This window comes from Elaeis guineensis, chromosome 12 (genome assembly GCF_000442705.2).
Source record: "Elaeis guineensis isolate ETL-2024a chromosome 12, EG11, whole genome shotgun sequence".
In the NCBI taxonomy this organism is placed as follows: Eukaryota; Viridiplantae; Streptophyta; class Magnoliopsida; order Arecales; family Arecaceae; genus Elaeis; species Elaeis guineensis.
The window spans coordinates 23,103,615-23,117,892 of record NC_026004.2 but is presented as its reverse complement, the minus strand read 5'-3'; positions in this window follow the sequence as shown (position 1 = coordinate 23,117,892).

Sequence of the window (14,278 nt, the reverse complement as noted above, 5' to 3'; positions counted from 1 at the left end):
TATATTGCATCATCCCATAGTTCACATGAGTCTTGGATTTTTTTTTTGTTGTAAAAAGTCTTGAATCTTCTTTAATATCATTTATTATAACTAATTTAATATTTTTTGGATTCTTTGATCGTTATAAGTATTTAAGATTCATTTAGGAAGTGTTTGATTAGAGGAAGTTGGGGTTTGAAATTAGAATAAAAATGGATGATTTTCATTCCAACCGTTTGATCGGGAGAAATTTTATTCTAATTTTGATTTCAGAATGGAATGAGAATGGTCCAATCTATCTAAAACTCAATACATATTCTTCTCTAAAGATTCAAATTTTTATTTTAATTTTAATTATAGTTACGAATCAAATGCTATAGAGAATTTGGCTATTAAGATTTCGATTCCATTGTGATTTTGATTGTGAACTAAACATTCGATACAGGCAAAATATGTACTCTTTCTTGTTCTCACAATAAAATATTGAAAGAAATAAAAATTCAATAAGCCCAGATTGAAAGAAGACAATTTATAAAAAATATTGTTTTGAAATAATATTTTTTTAAAAAAAATAATTCAAGGTTAATTGTCGCCCCATCTACTGGCAAAGGGATCACTATATGGTGGACAAAAGTGGTTTGCCTCACTATTTACAGCGTGTACCAACCATCCGTGGATGGTGATACCGGCCATGGGCCCTGGATGCATGATGCGCACATGCCGGGTTGTTCACATATCGTAGTGCACGCCAATGGTGGTCGGCTAAATCCATTCCATGCTGGCCTCACGTTGATGTCAGGGATGAAAATGATACGGGTAATATCCACCGGTTCATATCTAAAATAATCCAGATATAAATAAAAATTTGAGAGTTCGATTAATATTTATATCTATATTTATTAAAAAAAATAAATATAAATATGAATAGATAACTATTCAATTTGTATCCGAATATTTGAATGTACCTATAAACTATCCAATTTGTATCCGAATATTTGAATCTATTTATAATTCTATATAATTTTAAATAAAATTTATTAATTTTTTAAAAAAATATATAATCATATAGATATGATATTAACTTGATTTATCATCTATTTAGTAATATCTTTGATTTTATAGTTATAAATTTAATTTTTTAATTTATATCCATAATTATATCCATACTTTTAGTATCCAAATTATATCCGTATTTATTAAAAATAAATATAGATATAAATTTTTATATCTGAATAATATTTATATCCGTATTTGTATTCATCAGATAAAATAAATATAGATATATATATATATACTGCTATTTAATTTGTATCTGATCCGATTACATCTCTACTAATGTATATGAAAGAGAAGTCCAACCTCTTAAAAGATATTTTGATCTTTCACTGTGTCATCCATCTATCTCCGTGCCTCATCTATGCATGCATACCTATATATATATATATATATATATATATATATATATAGCTGAATTATACATTTTAACATCTTAAAAAGGAGTTAATGAATGAAAATAAATAACACAAACGATCCTAATTTATGAACCTAATCATTGAACATCATTTACATTGTGAAAAATACTTAGGAACCAAAATGCATGTGTTTTGAAGATTTTAATCTAACCATTGAGTAGCTGCCAAAACAAATGATCTTAATTGCATGACATTATATTTTACTATGATGTAATCATCAAAATATTTTGAAATTAGATGTACTCATTTTTTAATATCTGTAGATCATATTTCATTATATTTTTTTTTTCAATTTATATGCCCTTTCTCATATTTTACCACATCAACACAATTAATACTATTTATTTTTTGCCGAATTGATGTATATGTTAAGATACCACCAAAAAACATAAATTTTAGCTTCAAGGAATATTTTATGGTATGTATTTTCAATTTCTTTGGATCTTTAATTTGAATGACTTATTATTAATTTAGAAATCATTGATTTCTTTTTCAAGATGTTGATATAAAGTGTGTAGTTAACTAGTGTGTTAATTTTAGTTCCGAGGCATCTTTTTATGGCGTAGATTTTGTGTGGGCTCACATGTGAATTCTAGTTCCGAGTAATTTGAATCTTGAATTAGATTTGTAATAGTTTGGATCTTTAATTTGAATGACGTATTATTGATTTTAAAATTATCGATTCCTTTTTCGAGAGGTTGATATAGAAGGTAGAGTTAATTTAGCGCATGCGTGTTTGGGGATCACTTCTAGGATTAGTAGCATGTGGATCACGAATGCCCATGGGAGATATTCCTTATGATTTTAATATAAGCAGCCGATCTACACCAGATTCAGCTTGTATCTTTCGCACCAAAGAATGATTGATCTTTTATCATGATATCAATCATTGAATCGTATCTTATATAAATTTTAAAATATTTTAATCCCTTGCTCCTATCTGCTTATATGTTTCTTGAAATGGACAATACGCAATTCAGTCGTTGACCCCACTAAAGAAGGGCCTGCAAGGCTTTGTACTTTGTAACAGCTTTCCAACTTGCTTCCGAGTTGGATCCTTGGGCCCAATCCAAACTCACAAAAAAAGTAATAATAACAAAAAATAAAAATAGACCCACACTACTCCAGGGCTTTCCTCCAGTTTCGCACACCCCATACGCTGAGATGCAAGAATATCACATTTGCTACCCAATAGTTTATTTTAAGCACAACATCACATTGACCTCAACCTTTAAAAAAATATATATTGTAGTCATTTTTCCTTGCTAGATTCTTTTAGGTTTGAGCCTTGTGAAAGTCTGCTTAAATTTTTGTAGGCGGGAAGCCTCGTTTAGGATGCATCAAAAAAAAAAAAAAAAAAAAAAAAAAAAAAAAGGGCAAAACCAAGACCAGACAAGAACCAGGTGCTGAATCTGATCATCCCATAGGGGATGAACAGAGCATACCATCCAGTGCATTGCCCAACCAAAATCTCACCCCTTCTGTCATGGGAGGATGGTCTGGTTCCAGCCAAATTGACATATTGCTGGTTATTGTGCTCATAGATGGTGTTTATTTGTGGTGTTTGTAGGATGATAGGAGTGCCTTGGGGAAAACTAGCAACGTTTTGTGAGTCTTACCGAACTCATCTTCTTCCCGTTTGATCTCATTTTGTACTAACTTCATTTGGCAAACATTTGATGCCTCCCTCCTGTGGGAAATTTTTTGTTTTCTTAATCATTCCAACACAAAACTTGGATCCATCCTAATCTAGCAGTCCAATCCCATCCACTCCAACCAAATCCCACTAAATCGGTTGAAGACAGTCACATCATATCATGCCTAATTATATTTGATCGTTCCTGATAATACCTAATCCCAATCTAATTAGCTGCCCAATTTGACATAATCCTACACAATCCGACCTAAACACGACCTTTTGTTATGCCCATCTACACTCAGTTGCATCCAATCAAACCCGATCTCACTTAATCATGTCCAGTCTTACCTAATCGCAGCTGATCAAACCCACTTTGACCCAATCAAACACTTACTTATCCCAACCTAATCTTATTCATCCTTACCTCAACCTAACCCAGTTAATTAATCCAAAATCCTCTATTCACTTGCTAAATTAAACCTATCTTAGTGTCAAAGCCTCTGATCTAAGATCGCGACTTAGGGATCATGACAATCATTCCATACTTATGAAGAACACTGCCCACAAAAATATAAGACATCTCAATACGATATCAAAAGTATTACAATAAAGATAATTAAAAATCGAAATTCAATCAACTAACAAATCCAACTAATAAATAAAATTCAAAAATTTTACATTCATTGAATCTCAAATAATGGTTTTATAAAATATGACAATAAATTTAAATTTAAATTATATTGATACTATCAAATCTCGTTTCTAATCTCACTCTCAAAGTAATACTCGCATCCGCAACTAAGTATTTGAATCTGAAAAGAAAGAATAATGAGCTTAAAAATTCAATAAGCAATGAATATCTTGACTAGATAATTCATATGATAACACAGCATATGATAGTCAAAATACAGTTTACCATTAATCAATACACAAATATAATCAAATTTATTTTCAAAATATAAATTTAGTAATGTTAGTACCTTTTAAATATTCATATAAATAATCATATATTTGATTCGAAACCAATCATATTTAACAATTTGATTCAAAATAAATTTTATTCAACTCATCAGCTTTTAATTATGACCATATTTATATTCTGTGGTGGGGTTAATCCCATAGTTATACTCTATGATTGGATCGGAATATCATATTTATACCCTATGATTGGACCAAAAATAGAATCATAAGCTTGGTAATAGCTAGATAGAGTGTCAATACATAACCCCCAATTGGCAGGATTTAGAATGTAGTCAGACTGAGTCCAAATCTAATTTGTATCAAATTTTTTTTATAAAAAAAAGATATATTTTATAATCAAATTAAAATATACATATATAATTTCATATCAGTAAACAATTATAGTAATAGTCTAAGAAATATTATTTTAAAATTTTGTATCAATTTTCATTCAAAATATATTTTCATAAAATTCATTAATCGCATATAAGTCAACTAATAATTTATTTGATATTTTGAATAATATTATATAAATAAAAAATCTAAAGAAGATGAATCATTATTTATCTTACAAGTGAAACCAATGGATCAGTCTAATTAATTCCAAGAATCTCTCTTAGAGTTCGTTACCATTGCATCGGAAGTTTGCGTATCTTGTTGCCTAAGAACATAGATCTTTTCTTAGGTTCTATATTTCAAATTTCTATCCTTATTTTATTCAGCTATCAAGACAGGCTGACTCTCAGCTCTTTATGAAAATTTACCTATTTTCTGACCTATCTTATAATATTTAAAGTAAGCATCAATAATCGAACGATATTCATTATCAACATGAGCTTTACCATACATGGAATATTTGACACTGTTAGTTGACTCAGAGTTGTCACTCACTGATCTCTTATTTGAACTCTTAGTATTTTTATTATTTTGTCATTGAGAATTATTTGATTTATTTCTCTTCTTTTGATTTTTTTTCTTTTGCATATTATTCATCGACTTTTCTTTCAATTATCAATACTTTATTTACCACATCTATATAAATAGTTAGTTCATATGGCACTATTTGCTTTCTAATTTTTGTCCTCAGTCTCATCTAAATTTATGCACTCAATCATACTCATCCTCGATCAATTTCAGAATAAACTTGGCAAGATCCATAAATTTAGCTACATATTCTGTAATTATCATATTTTTTATTTCACATAAATAAATTTTCATACTTTTTGAGCCCTTATACTCTAAAAAAAATACTGGTCAGAAAATGTCATTCAAAATCTCTTCCAGATGAGTTGTTCTCCATCTTGTTTATATTTGTATTCCAGTCTCTGCCACTAGCTGAATACTTCACTTTGTAACAAATAAGTTGCATAATGAATCTTTTTATCGTTGCAGCATTCTCGGATGGCAAACATCTTCTCCATCTCCATAATCTAATTATCGGCTTCCAAAGGTTCGATATTCTTCTTAAAAGCCGATGGAGATGACTTCTTAAATTCTATAATATTATTTTATTGATCCTACTACTCTCTACATCCTTATGGTGACATTGTTTGTTATTGCACTTGCCATTGTTGCAGTAATTATTACTGTAACTGCTATTGTGATTGTACGAAGCCAACTAATGTCTACATTATTTGAGTCATGCTTGATTTTTGCTGCTCCATATGGACGTTTCTAGTAGGATCATTGACTCTTTCCTATTGAGAGGTGCAACCAACCTGATAAGGAATACCGTTATCCTATTGATTTGGTATCTCTCTAGTAGCACCTCGAGCATCTCTTTGTATCCAATGTAGAGCCATCTTAATTTGGCACGAATAATGAGCTTCCTGAAATTTTCTTTCAAAATCTAATATTCAAAATCTTATTTTTATAAAAAATTAATCATGATGTCTTCAAAATAAAAATTTTAAAATTTGAAATTCTTAAAGTGCTGGCCATGCAATAGCATCCGACATCATAGTTGATTCAATCAAGAGCTTCCAATTGATCAATTACAGATCAAGGATCACACTAGGATTCAATTGATTAGGAAATCTAGTGATGCTCGGCCTAACCAAGATGGAGGATTGGCATGTGCCCCCTAACAGCCATGGATTAAAATTCATCTTTCTTAGGATCGATCAAAATCATTATAAGGTCTTTTTGAAGATCTAAAAAAACTCTATAAGAGAGAAATAATTTAGAGATAGAAAGTAAAACTTTTTAGAGAAAGAAAGTTGGGGAAGAAAGAGAAAAAAGGAAAGATGGAGAATCTATCTCTCCTCTTTTTTTCTTTTCTTTTTTTCTCTTTTCTTCTTTTCTTTTTCTTTTTTTCTTTTCCCATGGCTTCTTTAGCAAAATAGGGGACTCCTTTCTTTCTTTCCCCAAAATAGAGGGCTCATGACCGAGGGCCAGCATGGCTATGGTCGACGGTGGTCGTGGCCCTAGCGGCGCAACTGATGGTTCCTTATCTGGTGATTAATGGCAACAATCGGAGCCAAAAAAGTCCAAAATAATCATGGAAAAGGAAATAAAAAATTAGAGACTTGGTTTTGAAAGAAAAATCTGGTGATAATCGATCGAAAATCAAGCTCCTAAAGACTAGAAGGATGGGGAGAAGGATTTAAAGAGTTTTTACCTTATTCTGATGAGCTATGGCTATGATTTTATGGTGGCATAGTGATGATCTTCTACAAAGAAGAAAGAGAGGAAAAGGGAAGGCTTCGATGATTCCTCCAGCATGGGACCTTGATTTCTCCATGGGATGGATGGGGAAGCTTTTTCCCTTTAAATAGAGTAGGAGAAAAGGTGTTTGACTCCTGCCCAATATTGATTTTCGACTATGATCGGAAGTCCATCGGAGAAAAAGAATTCTACTAAAAATCTTCTTCAGCCCCCTTCTCTTCTTTTACCGCCTCTTTAAAAGTTATGCGATATTCTTTGGGCTCCTTTTTGGTGGCTAGGTTAGTTCACTAGATCGAACCTAATTTAAGTCTAGGCTTATTGGGCCAGATATTATATTCTCCTCTCCCAAAAATAAATTTGGGTGTCAAAATTTTTCTTTGCCCAAATCTTCAAAAGTTTAAGATTTTTTTTTTCTCAAGCCATAGTCATCCTCTAATTTAGTGATCGATTATTTTATCATATTATCCTTGTAATAAGATTGAAATCAGATCAGATACGGATCAGATATCAGCATATCTATATCCATATTTATTTTATCTAATGAATACAAATATGTATATGGATATTATTTGGATGAAAAATTTATGTCCATATTTATTTTAAATAGATACGGATATAATTTGGATATTAAAAGGATAGATATAATTATGGATACAAGTTAGATAATTAAACTTTATGGCTACAAAATCAAAGATATTGCTAAATAGATAATAAATCAAATTAATAGCATATTTATATAGTTGTATATTTTTATTAAAAGTTAATAAGTATTATATAAAATTATATAGGATTATAGATAGATTTAGATATTCTAATATGGATCAGATTGTTGTCTATTCATATCCATATCTATTATTCTTTGATGGATATGGATATTAGTCGGATTCTCAAATTTCTGTCCATATCTGGATGGATTTAGATATGAAAATAGACTTGTACGGATATTATCCATACCACTTTCACCCCTACTTTTGAATCAATTTATTATTCTGATCAGTTTACAAATAATTCAAACCACTAATGCTTTTGTTATGCACTCTGATTCAAATCCAAATACACACTTGTATCAAATCTAGATATCTAAGTTATACTACAATTTACATAAATTATCATCACAATTCTCTAGTGTCTATCAATCTACATTTTTTTAATATCTAATTTTATATGTCATAATTTATCTAGTTATAATTTGATATCATATTAATTGTCACGCCTCCGATCTGAAATCATGGGTCAGAGGACATGGCAACCACTGTATACTTATGGAGAGCACTCCCCACAGGCATGCAAGGCATCTCCATACGATATCAAAAGCATCACAATAGAGATAATTAAAAGTCAAAATTCAATCAACTACCAAATCTAATTGATAAATAAAATTCAAAATTCTGACATCCATTGAACCTCAAATAAAGGATCTATAAAATATAATAATAAATCATATCAATTATCATGTCTCTGATTCGAGATTGTGAGCTAGAGATCGTAGCAACCCCCACATACTTATAGAGAACACTTCCCACAAATATGCAAGACATCTTAACACAATATCAAAAGCATTACAATAGAGTCAATTAAAAGTCAAAATTTAATCAACTAATAAATCCAATTGAAATAAAATTTAAAAGTCTTACATCCATTGAACCACAAATAATGATCTTAAAAGATATAATTAATAAATCAAATCTAAATTATATTGATACTATCAAATTGTATCGCTACTCTCAGTCTTAAAGTACTACTCATATCCACAACAAAGCATCTAAGTTTGAAAAAGAAAAAGAGAATAGTAAGCTTGAAAGTTCGATGAGCAATGAATATCTTGATTAGATAATTCATATGATAATATAAAATACAATAGTCAAAATATAGTTTATCATTAATCAGTGCACAAATATAATTAAATTTATTTTTAAAATATGAATTCAATAATATTAGTATCTTTAAAACATTCATATATATAATCTTATATCTGATTTAAAATCAATCATATTCAACAATCCAAAATAAATTTTATTCAACTTATAGTCTTTAACTATGATCATACTTATATCCTATGGCAGGATCGAAATACCATATTTATATCTTGTAACCAAGCCGAAACAACATACTTATATCCTATAGTAGGGTCAGAATATCATACTTACATACTGTAGGCAAATCAGAATACCATATTTATACCCTATGGCTAGACTAGAAACAAAATCAAAAGCTTAATATAGACAGAGTGCCAATACATTCAAAATATAGTCAAGCTAAGAGTCCAAATTTGATTCATGTCAACTGCTGCCATAGCCAAAAAAATTACTGTCATAGCCTACAGTAGCGGTTTCGAAACCGCTACTACTGTCGCCGTCGTCGTAAGTCTATGGCAGCGATTATTATAGCGATTGATATAACCACTGTCATATTCTAGGTATAGTAGCGGTTATTTAACCACTACTATAGCTTATAATATAGTAGCGATTTTTTAACCGCTGCTATAGAGGCTATCACAGCGGTTAGGTAATCGCTACTATAGCATCTATAACAACAGTTATTCCATCGTTTCTATAGCTTCTATAGCAGCGGTTGGACAACTGCTACTTTAAAATATATAGTAGCGGTTAAGAATTTGTTGCCATAGACTATGGCAGTGGTTGTGCACGGAATCACGATAACAGTTGGTATAGATACAGCAGCAGTTGTGTAACCACTGCCATAGCCAACCACTGTTGTAGGCTATGACAGCGGTTGTGAACCACTGTCGTAGCTCTTTTCTGTAGTTACTCACTTTCCAACCATTTAAATTTATCATTTTTTATCTAATAGATGCAGTTCAATATATAATTACTTAAACTAAAACTTGTAAGAACTAAAAATTTCACATAAAACTCAATAATAATATAGAAGTATATCTCAAATACTCAAATTATATTACTGATCAAATTATATTATAATATTTTTTAAATAAAAATAAAATATATCAAAAATCTTCTAAATTAAAATCTTCCTCTCTAAGCATCTTGTCATCACCGGGAGGGGCTGAAACAGGACTAGGAGGGGCTATAGCAGGAGCTAGAGAGACTGAAGCTGGAGGGGCTGGAGTTGAAACACTGACCAATATGTCCTGAATGCTCAAAAAATCAGTCAAAGATGAGCGGAGAGCTATGCCTCCATAGCAGACATGATGCTCTGTAGCTGAGATGCACGCTCCTCAGCCTGAGATACGTGCTCCTGAGCTTAAGCTGCCTGCACCAAGGCCTTGTCAAGTTGCTTCTAGCTGACGACCCTGAAAGCATGTGAGGAGATGCTCGTCTCAGACCAGTAGCTCGTCAGTATATGTCCGGGCTTGCAATTAATCCTCCCAAAGTACTCAGGTCTCAAGATCTGAGACAGATGGTCATGGGGGCCAGAAGTGTCCGAGCCCTCGCTTGCAAGCATGTCTAACTACTTTTATAATTATAAATTTAAATAAAATCTCATAAGAAATACTATAATACCAATCATACTCCAGTTATTACTTACAAAAATTTTCTCGATCGCGACGTTCATCGACCTGCCCTTCTTATTCATACTACTCGATTGGAAGATGGCACTATGGCTGGGCATCACCCCCTCTCTTGTCAGCTATAATAATCAATCAGCTTGTTAAAAATATATAAAAAAATAATAATTCAATAATTTATAAACTAAAAGATCAGAATTTATTACATCTCTATGCACATGACAGGCCATAGACTCATGGTCGAGAGTGCGTGTACTCCTGAGCAGCCCAATTCTCCTGATTTTGACAAGATGCAGTCTAAAAAGTATTTAAATCATATAAGTTAAAATCAAATACAATTATCAATGTATTGAAAAATTCATAAGTTACAAATTAAATCTGAAAGTTCTGGCTCCTCCAATGCCTGACCATCCCCTCCCACTAACTCAGGGGACAATCCCGAATTCAAGGAATAAGCTCCTCCTCAATGTCCCTATGGTGCTTTAGCCACCCTTTGTGAAGCTTGACCTTGTAGTTCTGGTATAGCTCTCTAATCTTCTACAGTCAAATATCTCGAGTCCTCTCATGATCTAAAAAGTCGTATCTCCTCTGTCCAAAATTATTAGAAGTTAGTTACCAAATTATTCTAATCAAACATAATGTAAACATATCACATGCATATATATAATTAAGATACACTTATCCAAATCTCCTCCTACACCCGATCCTGGACCCGAGAGTCTTATCAATCGTCAGTATATGGGCAGTATGGGAATGATGTCAAACCGCCTCATAAGCACTCCAAAAAAAATGCATCTCCTGTGCGGTCTCCACTACTGGCCTCCCTTCCTGATCGTACTCCACCATGACCTGATGCTAGCGGTTTCACACATGCGGCGTGTATGTAGGACTGTGAAATATCCTACTGAATGATGCACTTGCAATGAAAATACATTACGAATATATAAGAGTGTGCAATAACTATATAAAAAAATAAATAAATAATTAACACAATAAAAAATATACTCTCACTGAGATCGTGTGATGTGGATATCGATGGAGCTAGATCGATGGGTGGAGTATTTGCTGGAGACATGGCTGCCTGTGGAGGCTCAGATGTGCCGGTGGGAGGAAGATGTGCATGCAAAGCCGAAGCCAAGGCCGAAGCGGTGGGAGGAGTATGTGCCTCCGAAGTCGATAAGGATGTGGAGGTGGAGCTCCATGTAGCCCGTCGAGCGGTGGGGGTGAAAGCTAGATGGTGTTTCGGTGCCATCATGACCTGCAATGTTAATGAACATTAATAAAATTAACATATTGTTGAACAATAATATTAGTAGAGCATAAATAAATAAATACTAACATTTATACTAGGATGTTGACCTACTGGCATATACAATATGGACATCACCATCTCTCCTGACAAATGTATCTGAGATCTCGATAACATCAGGTAAGTTTTGTCCTAGAGGAACATTTTGTATGCATGGTCCAACATCATCATCAACCTCGGTATCATTAAAGATATGCCTAGGCACCATCCTCACAACAACACCTCGTTGAGGCTCCAAGAGATCACTAACGTAGAAGACTTGACTACCGTGAGAGGCTAGTACATATGGTTCTTCAGTGCGGAGATGGCATTGCATGTTGACGAGAGTAAAACCGTACTCATCAGTTTTCATCCATGACTGAGATAAGATGTCAAACCAATCACATTTTATCAATGTAACCCTTCCTTTAAAATAGTAGTCTAAGATGATTATCTTCTCCACAATCTTATAATAGTTCAGACCCTTCGTACGAGACTGTAAATTTTTTGAGCTAGCATAACACCCTGTGGTGGCACTCAACATCATACCACTATTTTGTGTTGCCATATTTTGGGCTCGACTGTGAATATTAAACCTGTGACTGTTGACGACGAGCTGTTTGTACTCACGTATGGTACAATTAGGTCCCATTGAAAGAGCATACACTTCATGGCTCACATCACCAAGCGATAATCTTCACACCTAAGAATATGACACCTAATTAATAAATATATTCAAATAGAGTGCACAAGGTAGGAATATGTACTCACTTATATGATCTTTGAACCACTTATAAAATTCTTTGCTATGCATTTTCTCTTTTTTTCGCATGTTTAGAGTGCTGATTTTTCTCTTATGATCTCTTTGTGTTTGCTACATAAGGAACAAATTTGGAGTTACTAGTGCAATGAGATATTATTTTTTAGGTAATAAAAAATAAATATAGCTGAGTGACTTACCTTATATATGGCTCAATGATATCACAATTGAACAATATGTAGCAGTGCGCCTTATCTCTTTCCTCAAGGCTCAAATCAGTGAGGCGGTATGAAGTGAAAAGTCCATCTGGCTATGAAATGGACTCAAATGCAGGTTCAATTGGCTCATATTGATCATTCTGATTCCTCATTGACCAATTACAATATGTCTCGAGCTTGTTTAAGTATACAGTACAAAACTCCATACACTCTTGACCTAAATAACCTCTACTATGGGTCCATTTGGATGATTCATATTCTTTACATAAGATTTCAGCGTTTGGATATTCCTCTTGATGGGGTGCATCCATCGATAGAACCTGAACCTCCAAGTGTAAGTTCTCCTACAAGATGCATGCTGAGATACATCATAATTGTGAAAAATGATGGTGAAAATATCTTTTCTATATCACATAATATAATCACCATCCTTACCTTCATTTTCTTTACGTCTTTCTTAACTAACCTCTTCACACAAATATCTCTATAAAAGTTTCAAAGATAAATAACAACCATTCTTATATTTTTTGGTAACACACAATGAACAGCTATTGGGATCAACTCCTGCATTAACAAATGATAATCATGAATTTTTAATCCACCAAGTCTCACATCCTTATTGTTCCCACGCTTTGATATGCTGCTTGAGTATCCATCTGGGACCTTTTTGTTCTCCAACACATGAAGAAATATGGACCATTCGGAGGTATTCATAATATAGCATGTATGAGAGAGCCTCCACTATTCTCCTCCTATCGACTTCGGATAGAGTGATTTTCTAATACCCTATTCTTTCAAGTCAAATCAAAAATTCAAGTCATCCTTGATCTTATCCTCGATATTCAAGATCATTACCAATAGAAGCTCACGCATGTTCTTTTTAATATGCATGACATTTAAGCAGTGGCGCAATAAGTTTGTCTCCCAATATGGTAAGTCAAAGAATATACTTTTTTCTTCCAATTAAAGTGTGTGTCATCTACCGTTGATCGACGCTTCCTCTTCTTACCACCAATTGGATCATCTTTCTCAAATTCAACACTGAGACCATCCAACTCTCTCAACACCTCACTCCCAGACATCCGGCTAAGTGCCTCACCTTCTTTAATAGTACCATCAAAAGAGCACGCATCCCTTCTATATGGATGGTTTTGATGGAGAAAGTGTCGATACCCCATAATGCTAAAACTCCTCCAATGTGTCAATCTTTTAGATCGGATGTGTTTTTCACAAATCAGGCATGCTAACTCACCTTTCGTGCTCCAATCTGATATTAGGACATAAGCTGGAAAGTCGTTTATTGTCCACATAAGCGCCACACACATAGAAAATGACTCATTCATCAAAGCATCAAAAATTGGAACATTCTGAATCTATAACTATTTCAGCTCGACAATAAAAGACTGCAAATAGACATCAATGTTATTTTCTACCTACATCGATTTAGCAATGAGCACTGTCATGAAAGCAAAGGATTTTTTCATACACATCTATGGTGCAAGATTGTAAACATGAGCAAACACTGACCATACACTATGATTGGTATTCATGTACTTGAACAGATTGAAACCATCGCATGACAAGCCTAACCTCATATTACATATCTCTTGTACGAAGTCGGGATGTATTTCATTAAACTTTTGCCATACCTCTCCATCGGTTGGATGCCTTAATGTATCATCTTTTGTTCGCTCCTCTTTATACCATCTCATGTCCTTTGATGTTCTTGCCGATATAAACAACTTTTGTAGTCTCAGTATCAAAGAAAAGTGCCACATCAACTCTTAAGGAACACGGATCGATGTGCT